The sequence below is a fragment of the Rana temporaria genome, chromosome 3 (assembly GCF_905171775.1).
Source record: "Rana temporaria chromosome 3, aRanTem1.1, whole genome shotgun sequence".
In the NCBI taxonomy this organism is placed as follows: domain Eukaryota; kingdom Metazoa; phylum Chordata; class Amphibia; order Anura; family Ranidae; genus Rana; species Rana temporaria.
Genome location: NC_053491.1, coordinates 360,562,012 through 360,574,186, shown reverse-complemented (window position 1 = coordinate 360,574,186; position 12,175 = coordinate 360,562,012). Strand labels below are relative to the sequence as shown.

At 45.6% G+C, this 12,175-nt stretch overlaps 1 protein-coding gene across 5 annotated transcripts in view; it reads left to right on the top strand.

Annotated features, from left to right (window-relative positions):
- The first annotated feature begins 939 nt into the window (after positions 1-939).
- The window catches only part of RAD52 (RAD52 homolog, DNA repair protein), a 288,876-nt gene continuing 277,640 nt past the window's right edge, over positions 940-12,175 (top strand). For 2 of the 5 annotated variants that reach the window (XM_040345286.1, XM_040345284.1), the window contains exon 1: positions 945-1,048. The gene's annotated coding sequence lies outside the window, so the exon portion shown is untranslated. Of the gene's footprint in view, positions 1,049-7,055; positions 7,100-12,175 lie in introns of those variants that run through there. The other 3 variants (XM_040345287.1, XR_005748027.1, XM_040345285.1) reach the window with 3 other exon arrangements.

Below are 12,175 nucleotides of genomic sequence, written 5' to 3'. Positions count from 1 at the left end.
CCCTCGGGGATGGGATGTGTAATGTGCAAAGAGCAGTGCGCATAACAGAAGCTAATGTGCACTGCCTGTCCGTTATTAGGCGTATCTGAGCTGGCCACCCATTGACTTGTATTGACAAGCGGATGTCAGCAGAGATGTATCCACTTGCCACCCGCCTGCCATCCAATCCGACAAGATCCGCTGAAACCAGACGGATGTCGATACGTTCGCCATCCGTCCAGCAGATCGGATCGAATGAAAAACTGTCAGAACACAATAACTCAGTGGGGGAGATTGCTGTACTAACATTGGATTGTTGGTACAATGGCTCCTCTTGAGTTCTTCAGTTTTTTTTTCATTTAGTCCGCTGGGTTGACCATGGTTGTATACCAGGCTTTGCTCGTCCCAATTCAATGTGACACAAGTGGAGCAGTCAATGACGCCACGTTATAAAAAGGACGCATTTTAGAACCAAACTTTATGCATGAGTCGCTGTCCGAAGCCAAGCTGTCACATGATTTGGGCGCAACATATTAATAAGTGGGATTAATGCCAGAAAAGTGGTGCTGCAGCTTTATTGAATTCCCCTTTATGTTTTGTTAGTAAAAGAAAGAAACAAAAAAAAGCTGTGCATTTATGGAGCTGTGGGACTTTTATATAAAGAATGTACTTTCCATAACCACTCCAACTGCTAGCATTGCAAACTGAAAAGGATTTGGAATACTTGCTACACGCAACAGGACTTCTGTGAGAATACAATTCACAATCATTTGTGAGGAGCACAAACATGGCGCACGTCTGTTTCAACCATGACCAGCTTTCTGTATTCGTACACCGAGTTCTAAAGATCTTATTCCACGGTAACTCGGTCACGGATGAAAATATTTGCTGAGCTTTAAAAAAAAAAAAGAAAATCGCTGCGCTGTACACCCAGCCTCTCAGTCAGTCAGAGTGAAGCCACTGCCTTGGGTGTAGGCGGCGTGTCTATCTCTTTTACGCAAGCTAACTGCGCGGCTCGCTGATTGGCTGGGTGGCAGAGGCGGGAAGTGTGAGAAGATCCGGAGCGCTGGTGAGGCGACTGCTGAGGGAGGGTGTAATGGCATACCAGTATATTTTATACAGCTGTAGACGGGAAATAATGGACATGTTTTTTTTTCTGTATTTGTTATCTGACTGCCACCATAGGGTTATATTAACATAATACTGTTAGCAGGCCATGGTGCCATATCATGGTTATCACATAAAGCTAGGTTCACATATGTACAGGTCAGGAACATGTGTATAATCATGTGTGTTAGTGACCCGCAGGCAAAGCACACTGCTCTTTTAGGAGACCTGCTGCAGGCCTGCAGCCCACATATGCAAAATGCCTGCGTGAACGCATAGTGCTGTGGTCCCAGGTGGTGTGTTTGCAGGAACTTTCTCCTGCAAGTATAGCAGCCCATTCAAATGAATAGGCTGCTGTGCCCTTGCAGACGCGAGCGACACTATCTGAATAATATCCTTTTCTTTCCCTGTGTTTTTCACTGTTACATGAATGAGCCGATGTACCAGCGATATGCAGAAGTGTGAACCTAGCCTTAGGGGCCCATTTACAACTTTCCATTGCATTAAAATGACTCATTAAAAAAAGATAAGTTCACTTAAAACAAAAAGTAAAATAACATGCATTTACTATTTGTGTTAGCTTGGAAAGCATTGCACAAGCGATCAGCAGACTGTCAGTGTGAGCTGTCTGCCCGTACATGTATGGCCAGGCAGTTTTACACTGACAGGAAGACTTTAAGGGGTTGTAAACCCTGGTGTTTTTTTTTTACCTTAATGGATCCTAAGCATTAAGGTGAAAAAACTTCTGGTATTGACTGCCCCCCCCCCCCCGCCCCTGTTTTACTTACCTGAGCCCTGTATTTCCCTCGGCGGTGACGCGAAGTCCCTCTCTGCACGGGGTCCCGACATTTGATTGGATAGATTGATAGCAGCGCAGCCCTTGGCTCGGGGTCGAGTTCGGCATTCGTGTGGACGCAAATGCTGGACTCAGGAGAGCGCCCGGAAGATAACCCCCCAGGAGAGTGCTTCCCATGGGGGGTTTATCTGATGCGAAGGAGGAGCCGCCAAGGAACTCCAGAAGTCGAGGATCGGGACCACTCTGTGCAAACAAACTGTACAGTGGAGGTAAGTATGACATGTTTGTTATTTAAAAATAAATAAATTTTGTACTCACCGTAAAATCCTTTTCTCTGTCGTCCATGGAAGGACACAGCCTTCCATGTCTTGACAGGAGAGGACTAGGCAGAAACATGTTGGATATTCAAATACATGTTACTTTAACAGAGTTGACCAGCCCTGCCCAGGGGGCGGTCCCTCCAGACATAACCCACCTCCCTGCAGCATGCAGCCTCAGTTCGTAACAAGCAGTACAAACCTAAAAAGGAGGGGTGGGGGCTGTGTCTGTCCAAGGATTTTACAGTGAGTACAAAAAATCCCATTTTCTCTTATTGTCCATGGACGGACACAGCCTTCTCAAGTCTTGACAAGTGGGACGTCCCCAAGCAGTGTAAAAAAACAAGGGGTGGGAACAGTATCAGTAAAAAACACACAACTTCACCCCAAACAAGCAGAGCTCCCCAACGAAGCAGGTGCAACTTTAAACAGCCGCCTGCAAAACCTTGCGGCCGAAGGAAGCATCTGAAGATGCACTCGCATCAACCTTGAAAAATTTGGAAAAAGTGTGAACAGACGACCAAGTCGCGGCTTTCCACACCTGTGAGACAGATGCTTGATGTCGGAAAGCCCAGGAAGCACCAATTGCCCTGGTCGAATGTGCCGTGACCGGAAAGGGGGGCGCCCGCCCCTTAAGAGCATAGGCCTGTATGACGTTCTACCTGATCCACCGAGAAATGGTGGCCAACGAGACTGCCAGGCTCTTTTGTGGACCAGATACCGACACAAAAAGTGAGTCAGACCTCCGAAACTGAGCCGTAGCAGACAGGTACACCCACAGAGCGCGTACCACGCCCAAAGAATGTAGCGCAACCTCCTTAGGATGCGCCGGCCGAGGACACAAGGATGGAAGTACAATGTCCTCGTTAAAGTGAAATGACGAAACCACCTTGAATGAATGAATGAAAACGTATATAGCGCAGCACATGCAAACTTAATCGCCTCTGGGCGCTTGTTGTTCCTGTCTCCTTTGGTATCAAAAGAGATGGGTTTTGATCTTTCTCCTGAACGTCAAGTGGTTCTCCTCCAACCGAATGCTGGTTGGTAAAGCGTTCCATAGTCTAGGCCCTTGGACCGCAAATCTCCTTTCTCCTTTGGACTTGTAATTGGCTTTGGGTATCTGGAGGAAATTTTGATTGGTGGATCGCAGAACGCGATTGGGATTATGGGCTTTTATTTTTTTGCATAGATAATGGGGAGCAGGGAAGAAGGGAAGGTTGCGGGCGCAACACAGCCTTATACTTATGGAGGATCAAGTATGGCGACTTGCAGGACAAGGCCGCCAATTCAGAAACATGTCTGACAGATGTAATGGCCACTAAAAAGGCCACCTTCTGAGATAGTGTGAAGAGAGGAATCTCTCTGATGTCTTCAAAGGGAGGTTTCTGAAGAACCGAGAGCACCAGATTCAAATCCCAAGGGGGAAGAGGTGGTTTAAGAGGGGGAAGTATATGACAAACCCCCTGCACAAAGGCCCAGAGAATGGGCCGCCAAAAGAACACGGCCAAGGCCGAAATCTGTTCAAGGAAAGTTTCTGATCCACTCCACGCTGTAAAAACTGCAGGATCCTGGACACCGAATAAGTCAGTGGACGCCAACCCATCTCTTCACACATAGAGATGTAGGCCTTCCAGGTGCGATGGTAGATCTTCCTAGAAGTAGACTTCTGTGCCCTCAACATGGTTGAGATGACCGAATCGGAAAGACCTCGGCCCCTTAGTACCTGGCTTTCAATAGCCATGCCATTAAAGCCAGCGACTGTAAAGCAGGATGGAGTTTCGGACCTTGAGACAGAAGGTCCTCCCACATTGGCAGCTGCCAGGGCACATCCGCCACCAGGCGCACAAGATCGGTGTACCAACGACGCTGGGGCCAATCTGGAACGATGAGAATCATCGGGATTCTCTCGGCCTCCACTCTGTGGAGCAGCCTGGGAAGTTACTTCAACAGGGGAAAGGCATAAATTAGCCGATACTGACCCCACGGGGCTACCAACGCGTCTGCCCAAGGATCTCTGGACCTGGCCATGAACCTTGACACCTTGCGGTTGAGACGAGAGGCCAGGAGATCCACATCTGGTGTGCCCCACCTCCTGCAAAGGAGTTAAAACACCTCCGGATGCAAAGCCAATTCTCCCTGGTCCAGCATCTGGCGACTCGGGCAGTCTGCCTGCCAGTTTTCTAAGCCCGGAATGTAGACGGCCGACAGAGCCGGCACGCTTCTTTCCGCCGACCTTAGGATGTGAGCGACCACGGATGCTGCAGCCAAGCACCTTGTTCCCCCCTGATGGTTGACATAAGCCACCGCCATGGCATTGTCCGACTGGATCCTGATTGGGCGACCTTGCAACCTCCTCGACCACGAGGAGAGGCATAGTCTGATCGCCCGAAGTTCCAGGACATTGATCGGCAGACGGGACTCTTCTAGAGACCAGTGACCATGGGCCGACTGGACCCCCCAGACTGTGAGGCTGGCGTCTGTCGTAATCACCGTCCACTGGAAGGAAAGAAACGATTTCCCAGACCGAAGAGCCGGGGATCTCAGACACCAATTCAGAGAGACCCTGACCAGGCGGCTGACCTGAACCTGGCGATCCGGAGACAATGGAGAGTTGTTCCAATTGGACAGGATCTCATTCTGCAACACTCAAGTGTGGAACTGGGCATACGGTACTGCCTCGAACGAGGCTACCATCAAACCCAGGACTCGCATGCAAAAACGGAGAGACGACCTTTTGCGGGATGCCAACACTCTCACTGCAGACTAAAGGGTCTGCAATTTCTCCAGGGGTAGAAAGACCCTCGCTTCCAAGGAGTCCAGAATCAACCCCAGATACCAGGACCACGACCGACTTCTTCTGAATGTTCAACACCCACCCGAATTCTCTGAGGGTCTGGCTGGCTATAGACACATCTTCCTCTAATTCTGAGCCAGAAGCTGTTCTCAGAAGAAGATCGTCTAAGTAGCCCAAGGTGGCAATGCCTCGCTGTCTCAGTAAAGCTAGGATTGGTGCAAGCACCTTGGTGAAAACTCTTGGTGCTGACGCTAGGCCAAAAGGAAGGGCCACAAACTGATATTGGTCCTCCCCGATCGCAAAGCGCAGAAACTTCTGGTGACTTGCGCAAATTGGGACATGCAAGTATGCATCCTTGATGTTCGAGGACGCCAGAAAGTCCCCCGGATGGAGCGCAGCTACCACCAAAGGAATGGATTTCATGCAGAACTTCCTTACCTTCACAAAGGCATTTAGGGCTTTGAGGTCCAGGATTGGACGGACTATGTCCTTCTTCGGGACCACAAATAGATTTGAATAAAATCCCTAAAACCTTTCTTCCTGTGGAACGGGTAAAATTACCCCGCAACTTAGCAAGTCCTGTACTGCCCACAACAGGGCAGCCCGACGAGCCAGGAGGAGAGGGAGACTTGAGGGAAAGAATCTGTTCGGGGGATAGGAAAGAAACTATCTTGTACCCCGAAGAGACCACCTCGCAGACCCATTGGTCGGAGAGCAGGGAGGTCCACCGAATCGTGAACCTGCAAAGCCGTCCCCCCACCCCTGAGTCGGGCGGGTGCAAGACTTCATGCAATGGCGGGTTTGGACGCCGGTTTGTTCGGCTTGCGCACCCAGGGACGTTTCTGTCCCCCAGCAGAGCTCTTGTCGGTCTGGGAGGGTTTACCCACGGGCCCTGACTGATGAAAATATCGCTTCTGCGTGGGAAAAGAAGGACCCGGCTTACGACGGGGTTCCTTCCCCTTGGTGGACTGAGGGAGGAGAGTGCTCTTCCCTCCAGTGACATCTTTAATAATGTCATCCAGCGAGGACCCAAAAAGCCTCCCCCTTTGAAGGATAAATCCGCCAGTGCTTTTTTAGAGGCTTGATCAGCAGACCAGCATTTCAACCAGGGGAGGCGGCGCAAAACCACCGCAGAAACAGAAGCCCTGGATATCAAGGGTTCTGCATCCAGTGAAGCATATATACAAGGCCCTGGACCAGATGGTCCGCTAGCCTAGTAACCTCGGGAGGGAGTTGGTGCTCCTCCACAGTCTGGAGCAAAATTTTTTCCCCTTCAGTGAGTGTCTGAGACACCAGGGTAGTGGCCACAATAGGCCGCAAGGCAGACCCCAGCATGGTAAACATAGAGCGGGTCAGTACTTTGGATCTCCTATCAGTCTGATCCTTAAAAGCAGGGGTCCCTTCTATAGGGAGAGTGGTCACCTTATTTAACCAGGCAAACGGAGGGTCCACCACGGGAGGAGAAGCCCACTTTTTTAAGAGGCTCTCCTCAAAGGGGTACCGAACAACCAGGCGGTGAGGGACTACAAAAGCCTTCTGCGGCTTTTCCCATTCCGCATCAATGAATTTGTCAAAGAAGGGCACATAAGGAAAAACCTTCACAGAGCGGTCTGATTTGTGTGACCCAAAAAAGACCGAGCCCCCAGCGAAAAGCCTCAGCTGCACTATCCAGCTTGGGATACTCTTCTGTGCTACCACATACACTGTATGGAGAATCCAATTGGGGACCCTGTGTTTGGGCATTCGCCCTGTGCGTGGTTTAGCTTTCTCAGCTCCCGTTACAGACAACCTATCCCAGAGGTTCCTCTTAAAGTTATTTAAAAGGTTCAAGTTTTTTTTTTTAAATAACAAACATGTCATACTTACCTCCACTGTGCAGTTCGTTTTGCACAGAGTGGCCCCGAACATCCTCTTCTGAGGTCCCACGGTGGCTCTCGCAGCTCCTCCCCACATTAGATAACATTAGGATGCATTAAGGTGAAAATACATGAACCTTTACAACCACTTTAAGTGCAGTATCACATACCCCTGTTTTCCAGCCCCATACTAATGGATGCATCCGCTCCTGATGAAGTGTCTTCACACAAAACGCGTTGAGCTCTGACAGTATGTATCTTGCTTTTAGTCAATCACCATTGCATCTATTCATTATCTTTCTTATTACTCGTTTCCTTACACTCCATACATTGGTAACTGGAATGTGCTACCATTTCTTTTTTAAGGTTGTGTGTGTGTGTGTGTGTGATATATATGACATACTTGGATTATGTATTTGTATTTTAAAATTTTGTGTTCATGAACTGTACTTTACTCAACATTCATATTGGTGCCAAAACAACTAATCGATTAATCAACAACTAATCGATTATGAAATTAATCGATTACAATTTTCATAATCGATTAATCGGCCAGTAACATAATGGTGTTAAAAAAACTAAAATTAGCCCTTTATAGTACAAAAAAGCAAATCACTACTGTAAATATTACTTTCACTGTCCCACAGTAAAAAAATGAACCCCCTTACAGTAGCGATTATTTGTTCTTTTTGTACTTATTTTTGTTTTTTTAACCCCATTATGTTACTAAACATCTCGGGCCTGGGTTCACACCTCTGTTTTTTGGTGCTTTTTGCAAAAACGCACTACAGTTCATTTACATGTTTTCCTATGGGATACGTTCACATCCATGATTTTTTTTCAGCTGCTGCGTATTTGGAAAGGGCAAGGACTTTTTAACGCAAAACGGTGCTATTTTGTTTTTTTTGGTTCAATATACTTCAATGGAGAAGCTGCAGAAAAGCATGTAATGTGTTTTTGCAGCAATTTGTGTTTTGTAATCTGCCCAACAAATTGGCCCAAAAAAAATTTGGGTGCATGCCGCCTCCATTGCAAGTAAGAAAATTCATCAGTGAAGCCGAACGGCTTCATGGCGGGAACTCTACTGCGCATGTGCAAGGCTCCTCTCTCCTACTGGCCCGGCGGCCGAGGGAAGGAGGAGGAGGGAGCCTGGGAATTGACGTCAATACCTGCGGCTGAGGCTCCCAGAAGTGGAAACAGGATACCATTGAAAGACAGGTATCCTGTCCCCCCTCACCCCGAAAGATGCCAAATGTGGCACCAGAGGGGGGAGGAGTACAACGAGTGGAAGTTCCACGTTTGGGTTTGTATGTATTACTTAAAAAAGGGGGGATAGGGTTGGGACTTTAGATGAGGCATATGATAGACACTACCACAGGCCTCCATCCCTGTAAATGTAGAAAAGGGGGGGGGGGGGAGAGTTGGGACTTTGAATGAGATGCGTTTTTAGCAGTATGCGATTAAATATATATATGGAATATAAAAAATGTTTCCATAATAGCCAGGCTCAAAGTTACCAACCAAAAGAGCACTAAACCAAATTAATCTGTCTAACTGTATGTAATTAAAAACAGAGGTTTAGTTGCATGTATTTGCAAATACCTGTGTAAGCTGCAGGCCAACGTCAAGGCACTCTGTGTTCTGCAGTCCTAACTATGAATTTTAAAGTCTCCTAAAAAGGAGCACAGGCGTGCTAATCAATAGATAGGGGCAGGTGATAACCTAAACCCGCCCCTACCTATAGTTGGTCTGGCAAAAAGAGCACTGAAAAAACAAAAGAAATGCCTCCACCGATCTACCACCAACAGTTAATTATGCATTGTCATTTTTTGACTAGCTGACCCAGTTTGATGTGGTCCGCCTTTAGTTTGGTAGTATTTTGGTTTGGTAGGCATGTCTGGTTCCACTCCTGCATTTCTTTTTGCAAATACATGCAACTAAACCTCTGTTTTTAATTACATACAGTTAGACAGATTAATTTGGTTTAGTGCTCTATTGGTTGGTAACTTTGAGCCTGGCTATTATGGAAACATTTTTTATATTCCATATATTTAATCGCATACTGCTAAAAACGCATCTCATTCAAAGTCCCAACTCCCCCCCCCCTTTTTATACATTTACAGTGATAGAGGCCTGTGGTAGTGTCTATCATATGCCTCATCTAAAGTCCGAACCCTATTCCCCCTTTTTTAATACTATCCAGGGATAAAGATGCGTTTTCAGGAGTGGAATAAAGTGCCTCCACCGATCTACCACCAACAGTTAATTATGCATTGTAATTTTTTGACTAGCTGACCCAGTTTGATGTGGTCCGCCTTTAGTTTGGTGGTATTTTGGTTTGGTAGGCATGTCTGGTTCCACTCCTGCATTTCTTTTGTTTTTCCAGTGCTCTTTTTTGCCAGACAAACTATAGGTAGGGGCGGGTTTATGTGATCACCTGTCCCCTATCTATTGATTAGCACGCCTGTGCTCCTTTTTAGGAGATTTTAAAATTTATAGTTAGGACTGCAGAACACGGAGTGCCTTGACGTTGGCCTGCAGCTTACACAGGTATTTGCAAATACATGCAACAAAACCTCTGTTTTTATTTACATACAGTTAGATTAATTTGGTTTAGTGCTCTTTTGGTTGGTAACTTTGAGCCTGGCTATTATGGAAACATTTTTTATATTCCATATATATATTTAATCGCATACTGCTAAAAAGGCATCTCATTCAAAGTCCCAACTTCCCCCTCCCCCTTTTTGTATGTATTACTTTGTCCAATTGCCTTTTCCCTCACACAAAGTTCCAAATTTCTTTTGATGGTTCATTGTTAAAATCAATCTATAAGAAGTCCCGTTTGCAGTTTGTGCGAAGCCATGTTGGGGACACAGTAAACATGTGGAAGAAGGTGCTTTTGGCTGAAAATATGTGGCGGAAAACTATCATTGCACATCACTCTGAGCAAACCATCTCCACTGTGAAACATGGTGATGGCAGCATCGTGTTGTGAGGATGCTTTTCTTCAGCAGGGACAGGGAAGCTAGTCAGAGTTAATGGGAAGACGGATGGAGCCAAATACAGGGCAATCTCAGGCCTCGTACACACGATAGGTTAACCGTAGGTAGGACAACGGTCTGAAGGACCGTTTTCATCAGTCCAAACTAGGGCCGAAACAATTAATCGACAACTATGAAATCGATTACAATTTTCATAATCGATTAATCGGTCAGTAACATAATGGGGTTACAAAAACTAAAATTAGCCCTTTATAGTACAAAAAAGCTAATTGTTACTGTAAATATTACTTTCACTGTCCCCCTAACAAAAAAATGAACCCCTTACAGTAGCGATTATTTGCTCTTTTTGTACTTATTTTTTTTTTTTTAACCCCATTATGTTACTAAACATCTCAGGCCTGGGTTCACACCTCTGTGTGTTTTTTGGTGCTTTTTGCAAAAACACACTACAGTTCATTTACATGTTTTCCTATGGGACATGTTCACATCCATAATTTTTTTTCAGCTGCTGCGAATTTGGAAAGGGCAAGGACTTTTTAACCCAAGACGGTGCTATTTTTTTTTTTTTTGGTTCAATATACTTCAATGGAGAAGCTGCAGAAAAGCATGTAATGTGTTTTTGCGACAATTTTTGTTTTGTAATCTGTCCAACAACAAATTGGCCCAAAAAAAATAAAAAATATATATATATTTTTTTAATGCTATTATCCGATTAATCGATTAATCGAAACAATAATCGGCCAACTAATCGATTATGAAAATAATCGTTAGTTGCAGCCCTAGTCCAAACCGATCGTGTGTAGGCCCCATAGGTTATTTAACCTTGGGTTAAAAAAAATGAGAACTTGCTTTAAAATTTAACCTATGGATTGGTAACCGATAGGTCAAAACCGATCGTTAGTATGCAAATCCATCGGTTAAAAACCTGCGCATGCTCAGAATCAAGTCGACGCATGCTTGGAAGCATTGAACTTTGTTTTTTTCAGCACGTTGTTGTGTTTTACATCACCGGGTTCTGACACGATAGTTTTTTTAACTGATGGTGTGTATGCACGACAGACCATCAGTCAGCTTCATAGGTTAACCTAAGACAGGGTTTGACAAATTTACTTGGAATCTAGGAGCCAGCTAAAAAAGTTAGGAGCCAGAAAACGCGCCCCGTCCCGACGCGCGCAGAAGCGAACACATACGTGAGCAGCGCCCGCATATTAAACGGTGTTCAAACCACACATGTGAGGTATCACCGCGATTGGTAGAGCGAGAGCAATAATTCTAGCCCTAGTCCTCCTCTGTAACTCAAAACATGCAACCTGTAGATTTTTTTCAACGTCGCCTATGAAGATTTTAAAGGGTAAAAGTTTGTCGGCATTCCACGAGCGGACGCAATTTTGAAGCGTGACATGTTGGGTATGAATTTACTTGGTGTAATATTATCTTTCATAATATTAAAAAAAAATGGGGATAACTTTACTGTTGTCTTATTTTTTAATTAAAAAAAGTGTAATTTTTTCCCAAAAAAGTGTGCTTGTAAGACCGCTGCACAAATACGGCATGACAGAAAGTATTGCAACGATCGCCATTTTATTCTCTAGGGTGTTAGGATAAAAAATATATATAATGTTTGGGGGTTCTAATTAGAGGGAAGAAGGTGGAAGTGAAAATAGTGAAAAATTACATTAGAATTGCTGTTTAACTTGTAATGCTTAACTTGTAATACCAACGGCCACCACCAGATAGCGCCAGCTTGCACATCTGGTGGTAATAATGTGTAATACCAACGGCTCACCACCAGATGGTGCCAGCTCACAAAAAAAAAAAAAGCGTTTGGACTTGTGTCAGAACCCGCCTGAGTTCATCCCTACTGGCATGGCTAGGCATTAGCAGTGCAATCTAGTGTTGTCCCGAGAAAGCAAATACACAGGAGCAGTGCATAATATCAAGATAAAAAAGTACTTCTAAATTGTAAAGGATTGTGCATAATCCATAAATTCTGGAAGTGTTGCATCCCTGGTTCCCATTAGTGCTCAGTGCTTCCAACTGCTGGTCCCCTACATCACTAAAGGACACAGTAGTGACATAGGGACTGCCAACAGGAACCAGTAAGCAATTGGTGACCCAGGATCTAACACACTGAGGACAGTTGTATTTGGTAGGATCTTCAGCTTGCAGTGTTGCTTGTGTGGCAAAAAGAAGAGGTGAGTATTTAAAGTAAATATCGGACGATTTTGATCCAAATTAGGCCGATATTTAACATGGCCGCTAGTGGTGCCACGGATCAGCGTTGATCCGTTATCCGAAGGGGTCACCCCCTTCGGATCGGCACA